This window comes from Trachypithecus francoisi, unplaced genomic scaffold (genome assembly GCF_009764315.1).
Source record: "Trachypithecus francoisi isolate TF-2019V2 unplaced genomic scaffold, Tfra_2.0 Lachesis_group2, whole genome shotgun sequence".
In the NCBI taxonomy this organism is placed as follows: Eukaryota; Metazoa; Chordata; class Mammalia; order Primates; family Cercopithecidae; genus Trachypithecus; species Trachypithecus francoisi.
Window position 1 is genome coordinate 139578270 of NW_022681465.1, and position 22807 is coordinate 139601076.

Consider the following 22807-nt stretch of genomic DNA (forward strand, 5'->3'; position numbering starts at 1 on the left):
AATTTACGTTCTGTAACGCAAATAATACAATGTATTAGCATTTCTTTTATTCTGCTCCTTGCCAACATCTGTTATATTTTGACTTCTTAATAATAGCCTTATAGACTTCTTAATTCTGACTGGTGTAACATGATATTTCATTGTGGTTTTAATTTGCATTTCTCTGACGATTAGTGATGTTGAACATTTTTCATATTAAAAAATGTCTACATACGTCATTTGGCAACTTTCTAATGGACTTATTAATGTTGGGTTTTTTTTTTTCTTTGAGTTGTTTGAATTCCTTGTAAATTCTGGGTATTTACGGATGCATAGTTTGCAAATATTTTCTCCTATTTTGCAGATTGTCTGTTCACTTTGTTAATTATTGTTTTGCTGTGCAGCAGTTTTTTAGCTTACTTGGGTCCCATTTGCCTATTTTTGTTTTTGTTGCCTGTACTTTTGAGGTCTTAGTCATGAATTCTTCACCTAGTCTAATGTCCAGAAGTGTTTTCCCTGGGTTTTCTTCTAGCATTTTAATACTTTCAGGTCTTATGTTTAAGTCTCTAATCCAACTTGAGTTGGTTTTTGTATATGGTGTGAGATAGGGGGTCCAGTTTTATTCTTCTGAATATGGCAATCCAATTTTATCAGCATCATTTATTGAAAAGGGTATCCTTTTTCCAGTGTATGTTTTTGTCAACTTTGTCAAAAATCATTTGGCTATAGGCATGTCTCTTTGTTTCTGGGTTCTTTATTCTGTTCCATTGATCTTTGTGTCTATTTCTATACCAGTGTCATGCTGTTTTGGTTACTATAGCCTTGTGGTATAATTTGAGGTCAGGTAATGTGGTGCCTTCAGCTCTATTCTTTTTGCTTTGGATTGCTTTGGCTATTTGGGCTTTTGGGGGAGGGGTTCCATATAAATTTTAAGGTTTTTTTTCTGATTCTGTGAAGAATGAACATGGAATTTTAATAGGGATTACATTGAATCTGTAGATCACTTTGGGCAGTATAGTCATTTTAATGATATTAATTCTTTTGATCCATGAGCATGGAGTGTTTTTCCATTCATTTGTGTCATTCCTTTCATCAGTGTTTTCTAGTTTTCCTTGTAGAGATCTTTCACCTCCTTGGTTAAATACATTCCTAGGTATTTTATTTTTTGTAGCTACTGTAAATGGGATTGCCTTCTTGATTTCGTTCTCAGCTTGATTGTTATTGGCATATAGAAATGGTACTGATTTTTGTATATTGATTTTGTATCCTAAAACTTTGCTGAATTCATTCATCAAACCTGAGAGTTTTTTGTTTTTGGAGGAATTTTTAGGTTTTTCTAGACATAAGATCATATCATCATCAAACAGAGGTACTTTAACTTCCCTTTTCCAATTGTATGCCTTTATTTCTTTTTCTTGCCTGATTGCTCTGGCAAGGACTTCCAGTACTATGTAGAATAGGAATGGTGAGAGTGGGTATTCTTGTCTTATTCCAGGTCTTAGGGAGATAGTTTTTTTTTTTTTTTTTTTGAGACGGAGTCTTGCTCTGTCACCCAGGCTGGAGTGCAGTGGCGCGATCTCGGCTCACTGCAAGCTCTGCTTCTTGGGTTCACGCCATTCTCCTGCCTCAGCCTCCTGAGTAGCTGGGACTACAGGCGCCCGCCACCGCGCCTGGCTAATTTTTTTGTATTTTTAGTAGAGACGGGGTTTCACCGTGGTCTCGATCTCCTGATCTTGTGATCCGCCTGCCTCAGCCTCCCAAAGTGCTGGGGTTACAGACGTGAGCCACCGCGCCCAGCCAGGGAGATAGTTTTAAAGTTTTCCCTCTTCAGTATGATATTGGCCATGGGTTTGCTGTATATGGCCCTTGTTATTTTGAAGTATGTTCCTTCTTTGCCTATTCTGTTGAGGGTTTTTATCATGAGGGAATGCTGGATTTTATAAAATTATTTTTCTTCATCTATTAAGATAATCATATTGTTTTTGTCCTTAATTATTTATGTGATAAATCAGTTATTGATTAGATAAATCAATAAATAGTCTAGCTAGAAGTTTGTCAATTTTGCTTATCTTTTCAAAGAACTAACTTTTTGTTTTGTTGATCCTTTTTATAATTTTTTTTGTTTTCAATTTCATTTAGTTCTGCTCTAATCTTTATTATTTCTTTTTATTTGCTAGCTTTGGGTTGGGTTTGTTCTTGTTTTTCTAGTTCCTGGAGGTGTGATAGTAAGTTGTTAATTGGTGATCTTTCTATTTTGTTTTGATGTAGGCATTTAACTCTATAAGCATCCCTCTTAGCACTAATTGTTTTTTATATATCCCAGAATTATGTTATATATCCATTTTCATTCATTTCAATTTTTTTTTTTTTTGAGATGGTGTTTCAGTCTTGTTGCCCAGGCTGGAGTGCAATGGTGTGATCTTGGCTCACTGCAACCTCTGCTTCCCAGGTTCATGTGATTCTCCGGTCTCAGCCTCCTGAGTAGCTGGGATTATAAGTGCATGCCACCACACCCGGCTAATTTTTGTATTTTTAGTAAAGACGGGTTTTCATCACATTGGTCAGGCTAGTCTCGAACTCCTGACCTCAGATGATCCACCCGCCTCGGCTTCCCAAAGTGTTGGGATTACAGGCATGAGCCACTGTACACGGCCAAAAAATTTTAAATTTCCATCTTAATTTCATCATGGACCCAAAGATCCTTAAGGGACATATTGTTTAATTTTCATGTATTTGTATAGCTTTGAAAGTTCCTCATGGTATTGATTTCCAGTTTTGTTTCCCTGTGGTCTGAGAAGACACTTGATATGGTTTCAGTTTTTAAAAATTGAGACTGATTTGTGGACTAACATACAATATGTCTTAGAGAATATTCTATGTGCTGATAAGAAGAATGGATACTCTGCAATTGTTGGTTAGAATGTTCTGTAAATATGATTTGGTCCATTTGGCCTAGAGTCCAATTTGAGTCTAGTGTTTCTTTGTTGATTTTCTGTTTCAGTGATCTGTCTAATGCTATGAGTGGGGTAGTGAAGTTCCTCAGTATTATTATATTGCTGTCTCTTTCTTTAGGTCTAGTAATACTTGTTTTATAAATCTGGGTGCTCCAGTATTTGATGCATATATATTTAGAATTGCTATATACTCTTCTTGAATTGATCTCTTTACCATTATATAATTATTTTCTTCTTTTTAAACTATTTTTGATTTAATATCTATTTTATCTGATACAAATATAGCTACTCCTGCTCGCTTTTGGTTTCTGTTCATGTAGAATATCTTTTTCCATCTTTTAATCTTCAGTCTCTAAGTGTCTTTACCAGTAAAGTGAGTTTTTCTAAGTAGCATATAGTTGGTTCATTTTAAAGCTCAATCCTGTAATCTATGTCTTTTGATTGGGGTCTTTATTTAGTCCAACTTGGCTTAAGATAACTTGAAATGGGCTATGAAGCTGTTGAGCAAGGGTGATGTGATCTTCACATCAGGTTGATGTTGGCTAATTTCCACACTGGTACAAACATTGCTGTCTCCATGCAAGAAAAAGGTGAAAGAGCAGGACAGTCATTCACTTTTATTTACAGGTTTTTAATTTTTTTATGAGACTATACAAACCACTTACCAATATGTTCAAAGTTCTGGTTCATTAAACACCATCCCAGCAGACTGTGAACTGCTTTGAAAAGCAGAATATGGCATTCATAGTAAAGTCTTTTCTCCCACACTCCATTTTCAAGGTCAGCAAAATTGGGGTCTTTGCCCCACCAAAATATTGACAATTCTCTTCTTCTGGGTATTTGATCTTGCTGCCAAACACCAACTGTATCTGTCTTAACGCAGCGATTAAAGCTGTTCAAATTAGGGTCACCTTGAGTCGCGGGAAGCATATTGGGGCAGAAGTTGGGCCTTGCCATACGTATCTTTTCCATTTAATCCTTGTCAAGTCAGCCAGGCAGAAGAGGTCATGGTGACCATCTTGCAGGCTGGCCTGGTTCATCATGAAGGAGGAATTCATCATCTCTCATAGCAGCTGCCACCAGCAGCCACCATCTGCCATTACTGCCACCGCCAACCACAGACAGAAACGCTGGACACCAGGGAGGGTGAGAGGTGGGTGGTGGTTGGAGGAGTTGAGGTAAAGGAGGTTGCTGGGCCACTTGCCACTTCTACTCACCCCCTGCCACTGCCATGAGCATCCACTGCCACTTGGCTGGCACACAGCCACCTGGGCCTGAGGGCCAGAGGAGGGGGCCAATGCTGCACTCACCCAGCAGGCTGGACTGTGGAACCTATGGATGGACAACTGTCTCTCTCAGAAGGACAGAGGACATGTGTGGCCTTTTCACAGGAACAATAATAAATTACATAATAAATAATCAAAATTGGGTCAGAGCTGGCAAAGCCCAAGCCCTGGAGGGTTCTTCCAGGTGGGGAGATGCTTGCACAGGGGCAGGAAAGCTGAGAATGGGGAGAGAAGCCCAGGCCCCCAGCCTGGCAGTGGTAATGTCCTTATGCCTATAGTCTCCTCAATGGTGGCAGAATTTTCAGACTGAGACCATTCTCTGGCTCCATCTTTGTATTGTCTCTTGATGAGCCAGACTAACATTGGCCCTCCTGCTGCCTCACTGCCTGGATGCTATAGTCTCCCCCATTTTATGAGCCCAGCAGGCAATGGTTTTCCCCTACTTTAATTGAAATTTATAGGTTTTCTTATTTGTTTATTTATTTGAGACAGAGTTTCGTTCTTGTTGCCCAGGCTGGAGTACAATGGCACAATCTCGGCTCGCTGCAACCTCCGCCTCCCGGGTTCAAGCAATTCTCCTGCCTCAGCCTCCCGAGTAGGTGGGATTACAGGCATGCACCACCACACCCAGCTAATTTTGTTTTTTTAGTAGAGATGGGGTTTTGCCATGTTCGTAAAGCTGGTCTCGAACTCCTGACCTAGGTGATCTGCCCACCTCGGCCTCCCAAAGTGCTGGGATTACAGGCATGAGCCACCGTGCGTGGCTCTCTTCACTTTAATTGTGGCCACAGGGACCAGCTTGCCCTCTCTGGGGTAAAGTTAATTTTAACATTATATTTAACTTAACACAATATACCCCAAATATTAACTATTTCAATGTGTAACAATATAAAAACTGTTAAAATATTTTACATTTTTTGTATTACAGTTTTAAAATCTAGTATTTATTTTATACTATGGCACGTCTCAATTCAGATTAGTCACATTTCACGTGCTCAATGTGGCTAGCAACTACTATATTAATGCAGGCATACAAGAAATATTATAGCATTAAGTGCTTATGTAAGAAAGAAAATAGGTCTCTAATCAATAATCTAAACTCTGATGTCAAGCAACTAGAAAAAAAAATTAACTCAAAGCAAGGTGAAGGGGAGAAAAGGAAGAAAAAATGCACAAAAGTGAAAACAGTGTAAAAACAATAGAGGAAAATTAATAAACCATAAAGTTATTTGTTTGAAAAGATCAATAAAATCTACCAGACAGTTCAAGAAAAAAAAGACAGAAGACACAGATTACCAATATCAGAAATGAAAAATAGGAGATCACTCTAGATCCTATTGACATTAAAAGGCTAATAAGGAAATATTAAAAAGAACCCTAGGTGGGAGGCTGAGGCGGGTGGATCACCTGAGATCTGGAGTTTGAGACCAACCTGGCCAACATGGTGAAACCCCCTCTCTACCAAAAATATACAAATTAGCTGCCACAGTTGTGGGGCGAGGACCGGAATAAGCAGGACAAACAAGAGTGTCTGGAAACCCAAAGGCAGAAGCAGAAAGAACGGATACTGCAGCTCAAGACCCAGCTAGATGACCTGGAAACATTTGCCTATCCAAAAGCAGTTATGATGCCCTGCCGCAGTTCGTGGTGTTGGAAAGACAGTGGGTGATCCTAGACGAGTTAATAAAGAAACTGGACATGAATCTGAATGAGGACATCAGTTCCGTTCCCTGTCCACAGAAGAGGTTGGTCAGTGTGTAGATGCAGTAGTGGCTCACATCGTCAACCCAGCCCTACTCAAAGATCAGTTGGTTGAGCAACTGGAAACTCAGATCGGAGACTTCTACATGTTCATCAACCTCATCCAAGATGAAGTAGGAAGCCTCTTGCAGACAGGTGGTGGACACTGTAAGTGCAAGACCTCTGGGAAAACAGGAAATGGCTCCACCAAAACTGGCAGCAGTGGACCCACTGCCTCCAGGACACAGCAAAACAAAGACAGGGGAGGTGAAGAAAGTCCAGGGGACAGGGCTGCACCTGATACTGCAAGTGCTGGCAATGCTCCAGATTTTGCTGTTAGCTAATTTGGTTGTGCCACAGTCCAGATCCCTCCAACCCTGTAACAGAGGAGCCAGGTTGACAGATTACGCTCCCTTGCTGAAGAGGCTGGAGGTGTCAGTGGACAGAGTAAGCAGCTAGCCTTGAGGCACCAGTGACACGACCATGTCACCACCTCTGCCATCCTCCAGGACCTCTCTCTGGCAGGCAAGGATGAACTGGCCATGTGGCTGTGTGGAAGGGGCTGATGGTGGCTCTGAGGGACCTGCTAGCCCATGAACTATATGTCTCCTCCTCAGGAATGAGCCTCGTCATGGCTCCTACTGCTTGTTTGCTGCCAACCTTCTCCTCAGCCCCTGAGCCCATGCACCCCTGGGAGCTCTTTGTAAAGTACTGAAACCACCTTTGCAAAATTATGACTGAGACAGTGAAAGAGATCTAACTTAACTCACTCCATCTTGCTTCTAACTTGCGAGCTGTCTTTGTTCATTCCTGGGCACAAGCTGAACTAACTATGGGAGAAACTTAGTTTGTAGTTTATAGTTTAAACAAAGATGGTAACAGCCCTTTCCCAAAGCAGAACTCCTTCTTACCTGGGGACTAGCCTAACATTAGCCACAGGATTAGAAATTATGGTTTAGGAGTCATGCAGCTGGAGGCTACAAGATTCTGACCCTCCCGAAACTGCTCCTAAGATCAGTGCTTGAGATATTTTGCAGACTCCGCACTTGATGGATCAGCTGGCACCACCCAGATTGATAAACTGGCTCGTCTGATCTTGTGGCCCCCACCCAGGAACTGACTCAGCGCAAGAGGACCGCTTTGACTCTATGATTTCATCCCTGACCAATCAGCACTCCTGGCTCACTGGCTTACCCCCACCCACCATGTTATCCTTAAAAACTCTGCTCCCCGAATGCTTGGGGAGACTGATTTGAGTAATAGTAAAACTCCGGTCTCCTGCATAGCTGACTTTGTGTGAATTACTCATTCTCTATTGTAATTCTCCTGTCTTGATGAATCTGCTCTGTGTAGGCAGCCAGCAAGGTGAATCCCTTGGGGGGCTACAGTACTACTATGCTAAAAATGGTGGTGCTTATGCCCAGCCCGGGAGCTCTCCCAGTCTTTGCCCTTTCTGTTACAGGAGGCACTGTTGTGACCCCCAAAGAGAGCCTACTGACCGTCATCCACATGGTGCTGACAGACCACGACCCTTGTAAGCACAGTGCAGACTCAGAATTGAAGGCTTTGGTGTGCATGGCACTGAATGAGCCTCTGATGTCCTGGGTGAACCTCATCTGCAAGTCCGGGTCACTCATCGAGCCTCACTACCAGCCTGGGAGCTACGGAGCACGCACAGGCTTTGAGAGTGCCCTCAACCTGCACAGTTGCCTTCGCAGCCTCAAGTTCAGCCTCTCTGTAGATCTGGCCACGAGCCAGTTCAAAAATATCAAAGATGCCTTTTGATGAGAATGCCCTGACCCCAGGCAAGCTGCTGGCTCAGTAGAGATAGATGTGTTAGTCTTCTAGCATAGAAGCAAGGAATCAAAGGTGGGGTTAAAGGCATTTTTCCCAGACGCTGCTTAGGTCATCAGCCAAATGAGTGCAAAGTGTGTTTTCCCCACCAACTTAGCATCTTGTAAAGATGTGCTGGAGACCCTCTTGTTAAGAAGGTTCTGCCCTGGTGTGTAACCACAGTGTACATATGGACACATGTGCCTGAGCCTGTGTTAAAGGAATCAGTTGTGGCACATAGTACCCCAACTAATTGCGCCAAATCTGATTCTCAGAAAACCTGGGTTGCTTTAACCATTCTTTTTATGGCCGTGAGTGACAACGTGAGTGAGTCATTGGTCCCAGAATAATTTTGCCCAGAGGAACCTGTTGGTTGAGCCATCTTTGTTCACTTGAAGCATGTTTGAGAGGCCAAGACCAGAATCTAAATTCCTTTTATGAATAGATTTCCCTTTCTTCCTGACCCTGAGGCCAGAGAAGACTATATATTCCATGGCTGCCTCTAAAACTAGGAATGGGAATATCTGAAAACAACATTGCTAAGGGAGGTAGCCACAGGTTGATTTTAATATGGGCCCTTTTTCTTGGAGAGGTAAGGAGTGACATCTTCCTGACAAGGTGGTTCTCTTCTCATGGCACAGACAATGGGCTTTCTGTTTATGAGGAGAGAGAGCTGATATTTGGTATTCTGTTCTCTAGCAAGTAAACATTCCTCTGCTCTCCTCCCAATAAGACAGACATGGTCTTTTAATTTTTTTTATTTTAATTTTTTGAGATGAAGTCTCGCTCTGTCACCCAGGCTAGAGTGCAGTGGTGCAATCTCAGCTCACTGCAACCTCCACCTCTTGGGTTCAAGCAATTCTCCTGCCTCAGCCTCCCATGTAGCTGGGACTACAGTCACATGCTACCACGCCTGGCTAAATTTTTGTATTTTTAGTAGAGACGGGGTTTCACCATGTTAGCCAGGATGGTCTTGATCTCCTGACCTCGTGATCCACCCACCTCGGCCTCCCAACGTGCTGGGATTACAGGCATGAGCCACTGCACCCGACCCACTGTCTTTTTAGAAGTAAATATATTCAAGCTAAATGAGAAAATCCTTGCCACCCAAGTCGAGTATGTACAGGAATGCAAATCGGTAACCTGCAGCTGTTCCTCCTTGGGTTGTGACTCACTGGGCACCGCTTGTCCTTGAGGCTGGCTGGCTGGAGGACATCTGATCTGGTAATAAGTACTGCAGCAGGGATAGGTGCCACAGCAGGATAGCAACTGCAGCAGATCACTGTTTCCAGGCCGGGGTGGAGTATTTCACTGTGAAACGGACTTTAGAATGGCTTTATTTGGTCTTCAGTATTTTAGCCTCATTAGTTCACATTTGTCACACAGCTTGTGATGAGTACTACTCTAGGACTGGCCAAAGATGGGCAAAATGTATCACTCCAAACACTACTGATTCAGCATTGTTATCATGTCTTCAATTGCCAGCTGCGCTTTTTTTCTGCACTACCTAATGTCGTGCATTTTAACTTAATTTTTTTTTTTTATTTTTGAGACAGAGTCTCACTCTGTCGCCCAGACTGGAGTGCAGTGGCACCATCTTGGCTCACTGCAACCTCCGCCTCCCGGGTTCAAGCAATCCTCCTGCCTCAGCCTCCCAAGTAGCTGGAATTACAGGCACCTGGCATCATCCCCGGCTAATTTCATATTATTAGTAGAGATGGGATTTCACCATGTTGGCCAGGCTGGTCTCAAACTCCTGACCTCAGGTGATCTGCCCACCTTGGCCTCCCAATGTGCTGGGATGAGCCACCGCACCCAGCCTTTAACTTAAAAATTTTTCAGCAACATGTTACTTGTTTAAGATATGTTATTGGTATTTCATTAGAATTAGTTCACCTTCCCTGTGACACAAGGCCATTGTAAAATGTAGTGGAAAATGATACATATGTGGTTGCTAATAAAATCATAGTGTTTTGTGACAAAAAAAAGAACCCTATCCCATGAAGGTAAATGTCTTCATTTTTGAAATTCTTCAAATTTTTCTCTCTAAAATGTTTTTATCTTCCAAAAAAAATTTCCTAGTGTGAGCTGTATAACATGTTGCACCCTAGATTGGGAATCAGGAGACCTGTGTTCTAGTCCTCGCTCTGAAACTAACTCTCTGGGAGACCCAATACGTATCCTCTCCTTTCTGGGTGTTGGCTCTTGAGGCACTTTCAGCTCCCTTATCTGTGCTCCATGAATTATTAGTTACTTGCCCGAGAGGTCTGACTCAGGGTGCCTCCAAAACAGTTCTTAGATGTTAGGGGTGAGCCAGGAAGAAACAATGCAGGAAGAGAAATCTATGAGTTGTATATTTAAAACAAATGAGAGCTAGCAGTTTACACATCTAGAGTGAATATTTTCAAGGCAAACATGTATGTTTCATGACTTCTATAATCTGCAGTTTACAATGCATCAGACAATAGCTAAAAAGCATCATCCTTCAGAAATTTTTGATTTTCACTTACAAGGAAAACCAAGGAAGAGAATCTCAGACTTGGAAGGAGCTTCTCATAGGTTATATAGCAAAACTATTCCTCTCTTGAAAATTGGTTGTCCCGCCTCTGCTTAAATACCTTCGGAGATCAGGCACTCACTATCCTCTTCTCACCCAGTGTAAGAAAGCTCTTTGTTATGTTGAACTTAAAATATGCAACCCTCAAACCTCTCACTCATTAGTGCTTATTCCAACCTCACAGTATAAGCCATTCCATGCTCTCCATTTACAGACATGAAGCCATTGTGCTGAACAGCCAGTAAGGGACCCTGAAGGTCTTCCAGTAACAAAATATAAAGTCGAAAAGATACAGAAAGAAGTTTGTTTTATTGGGCAATCTTATCTTTTTTAAGTGGGGTGTGTATGTGTGTGTGTGAGAGAGTGTGTGCGTGTGTGTGTGAGAGAGAGAGAGACAGAGAGAAAGAGGGGTGGGAGGGTGCTTAAAGGCCTTCATAAATACCTTGGGCATAAAATCTAGGTCCTGGTTGCAAATTGGCCACCTGAGTACCACACTTTTTGAATTAGCTGCCACTATTTAAAAACTGAAAAAGTTGCACAGACATACACATAACTAGAATTCCTGGCTTCTTTGAGACTTGGAAATGACCCAGCATGGACCCTCACCAGCTGGAGGTGGGTAACTTAGACTGAGCCATGTGCTGTTTCCTGGGCATGGCCCCTGCTCAGTCACTCACCTACTCTTCCCACCTGGCCATGGCAGACAGGGAGAAAAAGTCACATTTTTAAACCTAGTTCTCTGAGCAGACTGTGGAGATCCTGGGAATTTCCAAGGAGAAAAATCCCAGAATCTCCATCCAAACTGGAAATGCCATAGAGGGCTTCCTACAAATTCTCATTTTCCAAATTGAGAAATGATTTACATTTTCATCCTTGTCTCTGGTAGTAATAGTGGCCAGGATGGGGCCAGGTAGCTCTGAGGAAGTAGATTCTGACTGAGACCATCTGAGAGGGCAGCCTCTTTGTTGGCAGAGGTTCAAATCTTTCACAACCCCTTTTGCCAAATTGGGGAGAACTAGGGAATCTTAGGGCAAAAACCCAAGAAAACAATAAAAAAAAAGAGACAAAAACCAAATCAAACAAACAAACAGCAACAACTACCTTTACATACCATTTTTGCACACAATTCTAGGAAGTTTATGAGTCATTGTTCAGGTTCTAAGATGAAGCCTTTTAAGAATAGAGGCTTCCTTCTGTACCTTTTTTTTTTTTTTTTTTTTGAGACAGAGTCTCACACTGTCTCCTGGGCTGGAGTGCAGTGGCATGATCTCAGCTCACTGCAACCTCCGCCTCCCAGGTTCAAGTGATCCTCCTGCCTCAGCCTCCTGAGTAGCTGTGATTACAGGTGCCCACCACCACACCCAGCTATTTTTTTTTTTTTTTGTATTTTTAATGGAGATGGGGTTTCACTACATTGGCCAGGCTGGTCTCAAACTCCTGACCTCGTGATCCACCCGCCTCAGCCTCCCAAAGTGCTGGGATTGCAGGTGTGAGCCACCGCTCCTGGCCCCTTCTGTATCTGACTTCTTCAAAATATGAAGCCAAATTTCGGCTTTATATTTTGTTGTCAGATCTTCAGGGTCCCCTACTGGCTGTTCGGCAAGCTGGCTTCATGTCTATAAATGGCACGTGTGGAATGGCTGATACTCTGAGGTTGGAATAAGCACTACTGAGTGAGAGGTTTGAGAGATGCGTACTTTAATTTGAACTTAGTTTCCTCCTGATCCAGAGCTTTAACTAATTTTAGTATTTGAAGACAATAACTCTGACCATTTCTCTAAGTTGGCTAATGTCATATCTAACTCTGTCCTGTTTTTTACAGTTACCCTTACGTGATGACTTCTGTCATGTGATGTTCACTTGTGTGGACATCTGTTGCTTTTAACACTCTCCAATTCCCCATTCTTGGTGTAGAGCTCATTTTTGCTTTGAGGTACCATCCCTCTCACTGCATGGGAGTCTTGGTGGCACTGTCAGTCAAAAAACCCTGACTTTCCTTGCCCAACAGATGGGCTTGTGCAATTGGACACTCTCTCCATAGAATTTGCATCTTGAGCATTGCACTGAAGAACAGAAAACAGTTGGTGGAAATTTATCCCAGAGGCAGAGTCCCACTGACTTCAGTCTCAGGCTCTGCCTGGTCCCTGTCTTTCTCAATGTCTGCTTCTTTGACTTTCCCTTGACTCTGTGAGGCATTTTCAAATCCATTTGTTTTAGTTTAATTGTCCAGAGTCATAATCTGTTGTTTGCCTCCAAAGAACCTAATTGGTGTGTTTCTCTCAGGTTCAGCTTAATTCCACAAACATTTACTAAGCTTGGAATTTTGCACTTGCTCTAGGGAGGTCCTGGTAGCCCAACTCCTGTAAACTCCTGGGGCCTGGTGGAGGGACAGAAAAGAAGCAAGTCTTTCTGCCTTTCACTCACATGTCTTTCAGAGCATGGCAGAGCTAATGCCCAGGTCTACCATGAGTGGTTCAGCACTTGCACACCCAGGAAACAGTGAAGGGCACAATGATCTTGGCAGAGACATAGAACTGCCGGGGGTAGGTAAGGCAGATGCCATCCAAGTAGAGGAGCTCGACAGACTGGTACAAGCTGTGCAAGGCAGAGGGGATCAGGAAAGATCCACACACAGACACCAGCAGGCTCTGGAGGACCCATGGGGGTTAGTCGGGAGATCATTCAGGCCAGAGCATGAGGCAGAAATTGGGAATAGTTAAAATTTCTTCCAATAACCCCCTAATTGCCAGAGAATATAGCAAGGTGCTAAGAAGCTATCTAGTGGAAACAATTGTATACATGTCTTTAGGCACTAGAGTCTCACTCAAGTGGCAAGAGTCTCACTCTCTATGAAGGGCACGAAGGTGCCCAGACCTACAGAGAAGATGGTGGATTCATGTTCTCCATCTCAACTCCTTCACAGACACCTATTCAATGAGTTGGGTGGTGGGCGAAACTGCCTGCACTATTTATTTATTTATTTACTTACTTACTTACTTACTTACTTACTTACTGAGACAGGATTTCACTCTATTCCCAGGGCTGGAATGTAGTGGCACAATCCTAGCTTGCTGTAGCCTTGAACTATTGGGCTCAAGTGATCCTCCCACCTCAACCTCCCAAGTAGCTAGGAATACAGGCATGTGCCACCATGCCCAGCTTGCCTGCCCTTTAAGGACTCTTTGTCTTTTTGAGAACTAAACTCTTACCTTTTTTCTTCTCTTGCACAAATTCCTATCTCAGGGGCCTGGGAAGTCGTGCCCTACAGAGCATAAAGTCTCATCAGGAGGGTTTTATTTAACCCTATATATGTGACTTGCTTTCAGATCTGACTCTGGCATAACATCACATAACAGATAAGGAAATCAAAATATCATAACCCCAAATATATTTTCCTTGCCATATCTTGAAATAGCCCTGCAAAGTTGTTTCTTGTTGGGGAAAAAAATCTACCTTCTGTAGAGAACCCCCTTCCCATTCCAGGCCTTTTTCTTCAAATCCAGGAGAGAATCAACTAAGTCTGGTCTCTTTTAAGTCTGAAAAGAAACATTTACAGTCTATTCTCTCTGAAGCTTGCTACCTGGAGGCTTTGTCTGCATGATAAGAACCTTGGTCTTGGCAGTGGCTCATGACTGTAATCCCAGCACTTTGGGAGGCTGAGGTGGGCAGATCACCTGAGGTCTGGAGTTCCAGACCAGCTGGACCAACATGGAGAAACCCCGTCTCTACTAAAAATACAAAATTAGCCAGGCATGTTGGTGCACCCTGTAATCCCAGCTACTTGGGAGGCTGAGGCAGGAGAATTGCTTGATTCCGGGAGGCAGAGGTTGTAGTAAGCCGAGATGGCAACACTGCACTACAGCCTGGGCAACAAGAGTAAAACTCCATCTCAAAAAAAAAAAAGAAAAAAGAAAAAAAGAACCTTGGTCTCCACAGTCTTAACCCAGAAAATATATAAAACCTAGTTGTGGCTCAACCACCGTAGACACATATTCTCAGCGTCTCTTGAGGGTTGTGTCATGGGTCATGGTCACTAGGATTTGGCTCAGAATAAATCTCTTCAAATATTTTACAGAGTTTGACTGTTTTCGTCAACACTTTCATAATTGAATTCACATGAGGTCAGAGAGTATGTGCTGTTTATATTGGAAAAACTACTAAATTGAAATTCAGGAGACCTGAAATAACTCAGCCTCTACCCCTAAGTATTTAGGTCACTTTACTTCCCTGAACTTTATACGCCTCATCTATAAAATGGAGATACACTCTTTACCTGCTAGAAGGTAGGGGCTGGATCTGATGGTCTCTGAAAATCTACAATCATAAAACACTAACTACATGGAACTAATTTTTATCAAAAATAGAAAAAAAAAACCCCACTGCTTTTAAGGGACATAAGGCAGATGAAACATTAGTGCCATGTTACTCTGATACTTAAAAAGTCCTTAATCATATCTCATTGCCTACAGGAAAGAGTTACAAACTTGATCCTGGGATTCAAAGTCCACTGGACTTCAGGTCCAGTGGTTCTAACTGTCTGGCCCAGTTACAACGTTGAGAATATTGTTCCTCCCTCTGTCTCCACCTTCCTGTGCTTGATGTTGTAACCATTCCAGAGAATGTGTGAAGCATGCAATACACCTTCAAACTCCATGCCTTTCCATGTACTATTCCCTCTGCTAAGAACGCTCTTTTCCTCCCTTTGTAATCTGTGATATTTCTGCTCATTGTTCAAGTTCCTGAGGCTCCTGTAATGCCTCCTGTCCCCTGGTCATAATTAATCCTCCTTTTGAGTTCCTATAACACCAGTCCTCATCCATGTCACAGAGACTCTCACATGGAATGTGAATTGGTGTGTGTGCATCAGCGTTTCTGTGAAGCTAGGGATTGTGGCCAAATCATGTCAGGATTCCTTGTACCTGGTACTCTATCTTCAAGACAGAGTGGTAGATGGGCTGTGAAAAGGATGAGGTCATGCCTGGAAACCACTTATGACATGGGAAACACTCAGTGAATACATACTATTCTTCTTTCTTCTTTATTATTATTATTTTTTGAGACAGAGTTTTGCTCTGTCACTCAGGCTGGAGTGCAGTGGCACAACCTGGGCTCACTGCAACCTCCACCTCCTGAGTTCAAGCGATTCTTGTGCCTCAGCCTCCTGAATAGCAGGGATTACAAGTGTGTACCAACACAGCTGGTTAATTTTTGTATTTTTACTAGAGATGGGCTCTCACCATGTTGCCCAGGCTGGTCTCGAACTCCTGACCTCAAGGGACCTGCCCACTGTGGCCTTCCAAAATGCTGGGATTACAGGTGTGAGCCACTGCACCTGGACTTATTCTTCTTCCTCCTCCTCCTTCTTCTTCTTATCATACATATATATGTTTTTTGAGATGGAGTCTTGCTCTGTCACCAAGTCTGGAGTGCAGTGGCACAATCTCGGCTCACTGTGACCTCCGCCTCCCAGGTTCAAGTGATTCTTCTGCCTCAGCCTCCCGAGTAGCTGGGACTGCATGCATGCACCACCACGCCTGGTTAATTTAGTAAAGATGGGGTTTCATCATATTGGCCAGGCTGGTCTCAAACTCCTGACCTTGTGATCCACCCGCCTCGGCCTCCCAAAGTGCTGGGCAAGCCCGGCCTCTTCTTCTTCTTCTTCTTCATTTTTTTTTTTTTTTTGAGACAAAGTCTCGCTCTTGTCACCCAGGCTGGAGTGCAATGGCGTGATCTCGGCTCACTGCAACCTCTGCCTCCTGGGTTCAAGCAATTCTCCTGCCTCAGCCTCCTGAGTAGCTGGGATTACAGGCACCTGCCACTATGCCTGGCTAATTTTTGTATTTTTAGTAGAGATAGGGTTTCACCATGTTGGCCAGGCTGGTTTTGAACTCCTGACCTCAGGTGATTCGCCCACCTCGGCCTCCCAAAATGCTGGGATTACAGGCGTGAGCCACCATGCCCGGCCGCCTCTTATTATTATTAATGATGGGTATGAACTACCCAGAAAGCAAAATCCAAGTTATCTCATTATATTTTTCTAAGTCTTTATTCTTTATAAATTAGATCAAGAATGTAGATTTCTGTTCTTTGGGACCATTGACTTACAGTAGCCAATAATTAATTAGGGGTCACACACAAGAAAAAAGAAGTATGTTGGTTTAGATTTTTTATTTAAAGAAAGAGGAATGACATGAATGGGATTGCATTTCCAGGGGGAAGGTAATAACTTAGTGAGTCACTTCTATGTGGCAGGCACTGTGCTAAGCTCTTTACTTGGATTTATAATGTTTGACTACAACCCTATGAAATAGGCACTGTTATCCCATTTTACAGGTAAGGAAGCTGAGCCTTTGACAGGTTAAGCAATATTCCCAAGTTCATGAAGCTAGCAAATGAGGAACATGAACTTGGACCCAAGTCTCACTGACTTCAGAAGTCACACTCTTAAGCATTCTGTAAGGGCTCAGCTAGGCCACCTCTCCTTTCATATGAGTTCTCTGTGACCCACCATCCCTGGGATATTAGTGATGCGAATTGTGTGCTTATGGACCATAAGCACTCTGGACAGAGCAGTGTGAGTCCACATGGACTTCTCTGTGGGCCTGGTAAAATTAATAGCAATTACCATCCAATCTCATTTGTGGAGTTTATAAAGCACTTTCATTCCCGATACTGCACATGATCATTATACCAGCTCCTGGCTCCACGTAGACAGCTCAGCTGAAGCTCACACTTAAAACTTCCCACCTGTGCCTTTAGGGACCAAACACTGTCTGTTGTGTTCACCCCACACATACCCACAGAGCCCATTCCCAGTGAGGATGTTAACATAAGAGCACAAAGTGGGGAGCGAAACAAAAAGGGTTTGTGTGCCTGAGAACCCGAGTGCTTTTGGAAAATCAAGATGGTGAGCAAAAGGCAGAAGAAGCTGCTAGCCACTCTATAGTGATATCCCACTCACCACCCTTTTCAATGATTCCCACATCTTGCCTGACTTACTGAGAAGTGGTAAGAATATCAAATGGGTAGGACACAGTGGCTCATACCTGTAATCCCAGCACTTTGGGAGGCCAAGGCAGGTGTTCGAAACCGGGGCCAACATGGTGAAACCCTGTCTCTACTAAAAATACTACATTAGCCGAGCATGATGGTGCATGCCTATAGTCCCAGGTACTTGGGAGGCTGAGGCAGGAGAATCGCCTGAACCTGGGAGGCAGGGGTTGCAGTGAACCGAGATCACGCCATTGCACTCCAGCCTGGGCAACAAGAGCAAAACTCCAACTCAGAAAACAAAACAAAACAAAACAAAACAAAACAAAACAAGTCAAATGACTGTGGCCTCCAGATTTAACTAAAATTATTACATGTGGCTGGGCACAGAGGCTCATGTCTAATCGCTGTGCTTTGGAAGTCTGAGGTAGGAGGATCGCTTGAGTCCAGGAGTTTGAGAACAGCCTGGGCAACATGATAAAACCCCATCCCTACAAAATATTATAAGAATTAGCCAGGCGTGGTGGCATGTGCCTGTAGTCTCAGCTACTCAGGAGGCTGAGGTGGGAGGATAGCTTGAGCCCAAGAGGTTGAGGCTGTGGTAAGCCAAAGTCGCACCACTACACTTCAACCTGGGTGACAGAGTGAGACCCTGTCTCAAAAGAAAAAATTATATATGGGCAGTCATTGGATTAACTGACCCAGCAACCATTGCCCCTGAGTTAACAGGAATCACCCTATACCTCTGCCTCCGAGTAGCTTCATGTCCCACGGCTGAGGACTATCATCATTATTATAATTTTTGTCACAGAAAATGGCAGTTAGAATGTACAAGCTGGTGTCTTTGCAGGAGTTCAGTTTGTACGCTCAGTCCACCAGGAGGAGCACCATCCCCATTTCGGGTGTAAGGTGACCCACAGTAACGCAGGTGTGTGGGCTGAAATAAAATGTTGGATTCCTTTTGCTTGGGGTGTTAAGAAGAAAGTATCATATATATCAGAATATATAGCAGCTCCTGACCAAAGGATGCAAAAGGAGTAGATATTGTACTGGAACCAGGACTAAAGAAACCTGTTTCCTTATTTGTGGTTTGAGTTAGTTGTCTAGAAAAAGCTCCAATTGCTCATCCTGTATTCCAGCCCCAACTGTTAATGATCTGTGATTCTGTAATGTGTGAGCATCAGCTCCCAATAACTCAGTCTTGTCAAAGGAGAACTAAAAGGAAAACTGTTTAAAAAGAGCAACAGGGGAAGACCAGAGAAGAATTTGAGTGAGGAATGAATTGGTCTGGGAGCTGATGGGTGAGGGTGCAAGCCCTGGCTTTGGAATTTAACATATGCTCTCGGACAGCCATGTCACTTCTTGCCCTTGGTTTCATTATCTGTGCACGGATGTGGGCACCACTTCAAAATAAGGATAAAATTATGATCACTTGATTTTGGAATATTTCAGACTTACAGAAATGTTGGAAGAGTAGTATGAAGAATTCCCATATACTTTTTGCCTGTTCCCCAAAGATTAGCACATTTGCTTTATCATATTCTCCTTCTTGCTCTGCATGTGTGTATTTTAATGTGTATATATATATGTGTGTGTGTGTAAATATATATATACATATATATTTTGTTTTTGTTTTTGTTTTCGACAGTCTTACTCTATCACCCAGGCTGAAGTACAGTGGTACGATTACGGCTCACTGCAACCTCTGTCTCCCAGGTTCAAACGATTCTCCTGCCTCAGCCTCCTAAGTAGATAGGATTACAGATGTGTACCACCACACCTGGCTAATTTTTGTATTTTTAGTAGAGACAGGGTTTCACCATGTTGTTCAGGCTGGGCTCGAACTCCTGACCTCAGGTGATCTGTCCACTTTGGCCTCTCAAAGCCCTGGGATTATGGGCGTGAGCCACCGTAATGTACATATATATTTATATCCCCATACATATATGTTTGAGGGATGTGTATATTTTTTCTGAGCTATGTAAGAATAACTCGGATTTATTTTAAATACTTTGTTCTTTTTGAGATTTCATTCGAAAGGTTCAGAGGATAAGAAATATTTGAAAACTACTGCTAAACTCCTTTTAGTGCTGACTTTTAGTAATTTTTCTCATGCTGGATTAAAATAGCTGTAGCACCCAAATATGCTGATGAGGCCATACTCAATTAAATAGTGATTTTTAACATGAAAATAATAGTGTGTCAATAGGGTGACTTGTTGGTAGGGGTTGTCATGCAGAGATTTTCAGTTCTCTCATTTTACAGATGAATAAAATGAGACCCACTGAAAAGAGAAGATTTGCCCAACATTCCACAACTTTCTATCAGATATTTTCTCTAGCACATTAGCATATTTTGCATACACATAGTAAGGGATCGTGAAGCAAAATAATAATAATCACTGTTTACTTTGTGCCTGGCAATGTGCTAATCATTTTGCCTTCCTTATTTCTTTGAGTTGTTGCAACATCCACGCTTCGTAGGTATTATAATCCCCATTTTACAGATGAGAATGAGGCTCAAAGAGGCTCTTGTTTATTTATTTAATTTACAACTTTTAAATTTGGGGGTATATGTGCAAGTTTGTTACATGGGTATATTATGTGATGCTGAGGTTTAGGGTATGAGCGATCCCATAACCCAGGTAATGATCACAGTACCCAATAGATGGTTTTTCAACCCTTGCTCCCCTTCCTCCCCCGTCTAGTAGTCCTCAGTGTCTACTGTTCCCATCTTTATGCCCAATGTTTAGCTCCCACTTATCAGTGAGAATATGTGGTATTTGGTTTTCAGTTTTTGCATTAATTTGCTTACTATAATGGCCACAGCTGCATCCATGTTGCTGCAAAGGATATGATTTCATTCTGTTTATGGCTGCATAACATTCCATGGAGTATATGTACCACTTTTTAAAAATCCAATTCACAATTGATGGACATCTAGGTTGATTTCATGTCTTTGCTATTGTGAACAGTGCTGTGATGACCATGCGCATGCATGTATCTTTTTGGTAGAATGATTTATTTTCCTCTGGTATATACCCAGTAGTGAGATTGCTGACTCGAATGGTTGTTCTATTTTAAATTTTTGAGTAATCTACAAACCGCTTTCCACAGTGACTGAACTTACTGTGAACCACTGTTCCACCAACAGTGTATAAGTATCCCCTTTTCTCCACAGCCTTGCCAATATCTGTTTTTTGTTTTGTTTTGTTTTGGTTTGGTTTTTTACTTTTTTGTGGTAGCCATTCTGACTGAGGTGAGATGGTAACTCTTTGTGGTTTTGATTCACATTTCTCTGATTAGTGATGTTGAGCATTTTTTCATGTTTGGTGGCCACTTGTATGTCTTCTTTTGACAAGTGTCTGTTCATGTCTTTTGCCTACTTTTTAATGGGGTTATTTGGTTCTTTTGCTTGTTGAATTGTTCAAGTTCCTTACACATTCTGGATATTAGATCTTTGTTGGATGCATCGTTTGTGAATATTTTCTCCCATTCTGTAGGTTGTTTGTTTATCCTGTTGACAGTTAATTTGGCTGTGCAGAAGCTCTTTAATTTAATTAGGTATCACTTGTCAATTTTTGTTTTTGTTGCAATTGCTTTTGAGGGCTTAGTCATAAATTATTTGTCAAGGCCAATGCCTGGAATGGTATTTCCTAGGTTTTCTTCTAAGATTTTTATAGTTTCAGGTCCTACATTTAAAGCTTTAATCCATCTGGAGTTAATTTTTGTATATAGTGGTAGGTATGGAGTCCAGATTTATTCTTCTGCATATGGCTAGCCAGTTATCCCAGCACCATTTATTTATTGAATAGGGAGCCCTTTCCCCATTCCTTAATTTTGTCAACTTTGTCAAAGATCTGTTGGTTGTAGATGTGCAGTTTTATTTCTGTGCAGTTTTCTATTCTGTTTCATCGGTCTATGTGTCTGTTTTTATACCAATACCATGCTGTTTTTGTTACTGTAACCTTGTAGTGTAGTTTGAAGTCAGGTAATGTGATACTTCCATCTTTTTTCTTTTTGCTCAGGATTGCTTTGGCTACTTGGGCTCTTTTTTGGTTCCAGATGAATTTTAGAATAGATTTATCTAATTCTGTGAAAAATGACATTTGTAGTTTATAGGAATAGCATTGAATCTGTATATTGCTTTTGGCAGTATGGCCATTTTAATTATATTGATTCTTTAATCAACTCCCTTAAGAACTCCCTTAAGGAGTTGCCACACCCCAGAGATGTTGGTATGTTGTATCACTGTTTTCATTTATTTCAAAGAATCTTTTGATTTCTGCCTTAATTTTGTTATTTACCTGATATGATTTGGATTTGTGTCCCCACTTAAATCTCATGTTCAATTGTCATCCCCCCCAGTGTTGAATGTGGGGCCTGGTGGGGGTGATTAAATCATGGGGGTGAATTTCTCATGAATGGTTTAGTACCATCCCCTTGGTACTATTCTTGCAATAGTGAGTTAGTTCTCGCAAGATCTGGTCATTTAAAAGTGTGTGGCACCTCCCCCTGCTCCCAGAACCAAGCTCATGCTCTTGCCATGTGATCTGCCTGCTTCAGCTTTGTCTTCTGCCATGAGTAAAAGTTCCCTGAGGCCTCCCAAGAAGCAATGTACAGCCTGCAGAACCATAAGCCAATGAAACCTTTTTTCTTATAAATTACCCAGTCTCAGGTATTTCTTTATAGCAATGCAAGAAAGGGCTAATACATTACCCAAAAGTCATTTAGGAGCAACTTGCTTAGTTTCCATGTAATTGTGTGATTTTGAGATATCTTCTTGGTATTGATTTCTATTTTTATTCTACTGTGGCCCAAGAGTATGCTTGGTATAATTCCTGTTTTTTAAAGTGTATTGAGACTTGCTTTATGGCCAAGCATGTGGTTGATCTCAGAGTATGTGCCATGTGCAGATGAGAAGACTGTATATTCTGTGGTTGTTTGGTGGATTATTCTGTAGATGTATATAAGGTCCAATTGGTCAGGGGTCAAATTTAAGTCCAGAATTTGTTAGTCTTCTCCCTTGATGATCTGTCTTACACTAAGTGGGGTATTAAAGTCTCCCACTATTACTGTGTGGCTAAGTGTTTTCATAGGTCTGGAAGTACTTGTTTTATGAATCCAGGTGTTCCAATATTGGGTGTGAATGTATTTAGGATAGTAAGTCTTCTTTTTGAATCGAACCCTTTATCATTATGTAATTCTCCTCTTTGACCTTTTTTTACTGCTGTTGGTTTTAAGTCTGTCTTATCTGATATTAGAACAGTGATCCTTGCTCTTTTATGTTTTCTGTTTGTGAGATAGACCTTTCTCCATCTCTTTATTTTGAACCTATGGGTGTCCTTACATGTGAAATGGGTCTCTTGAAAGCAGTGATGTTTAAGTCTTAATTTTTTTTATCCAACTTCCCACTTTGTGCCTTTTCAGTGAAGTGTTTAGACTGTTCACATTCAAGGTTAATATTGA

General features: G+C 42.1%; 1 pseudogene; it reads left to right on the top strand.

The window, feature by feature from the left end:
- Positions 1-5818: 5818 nt before the first annotated feature.
- On the top strand, positions 5819-7744 carry LOC117064574 (annotated as a pseudogene).
- The last annotated feature ends 15063 nt before the right edge of the window (positions 7745-22807 follow it).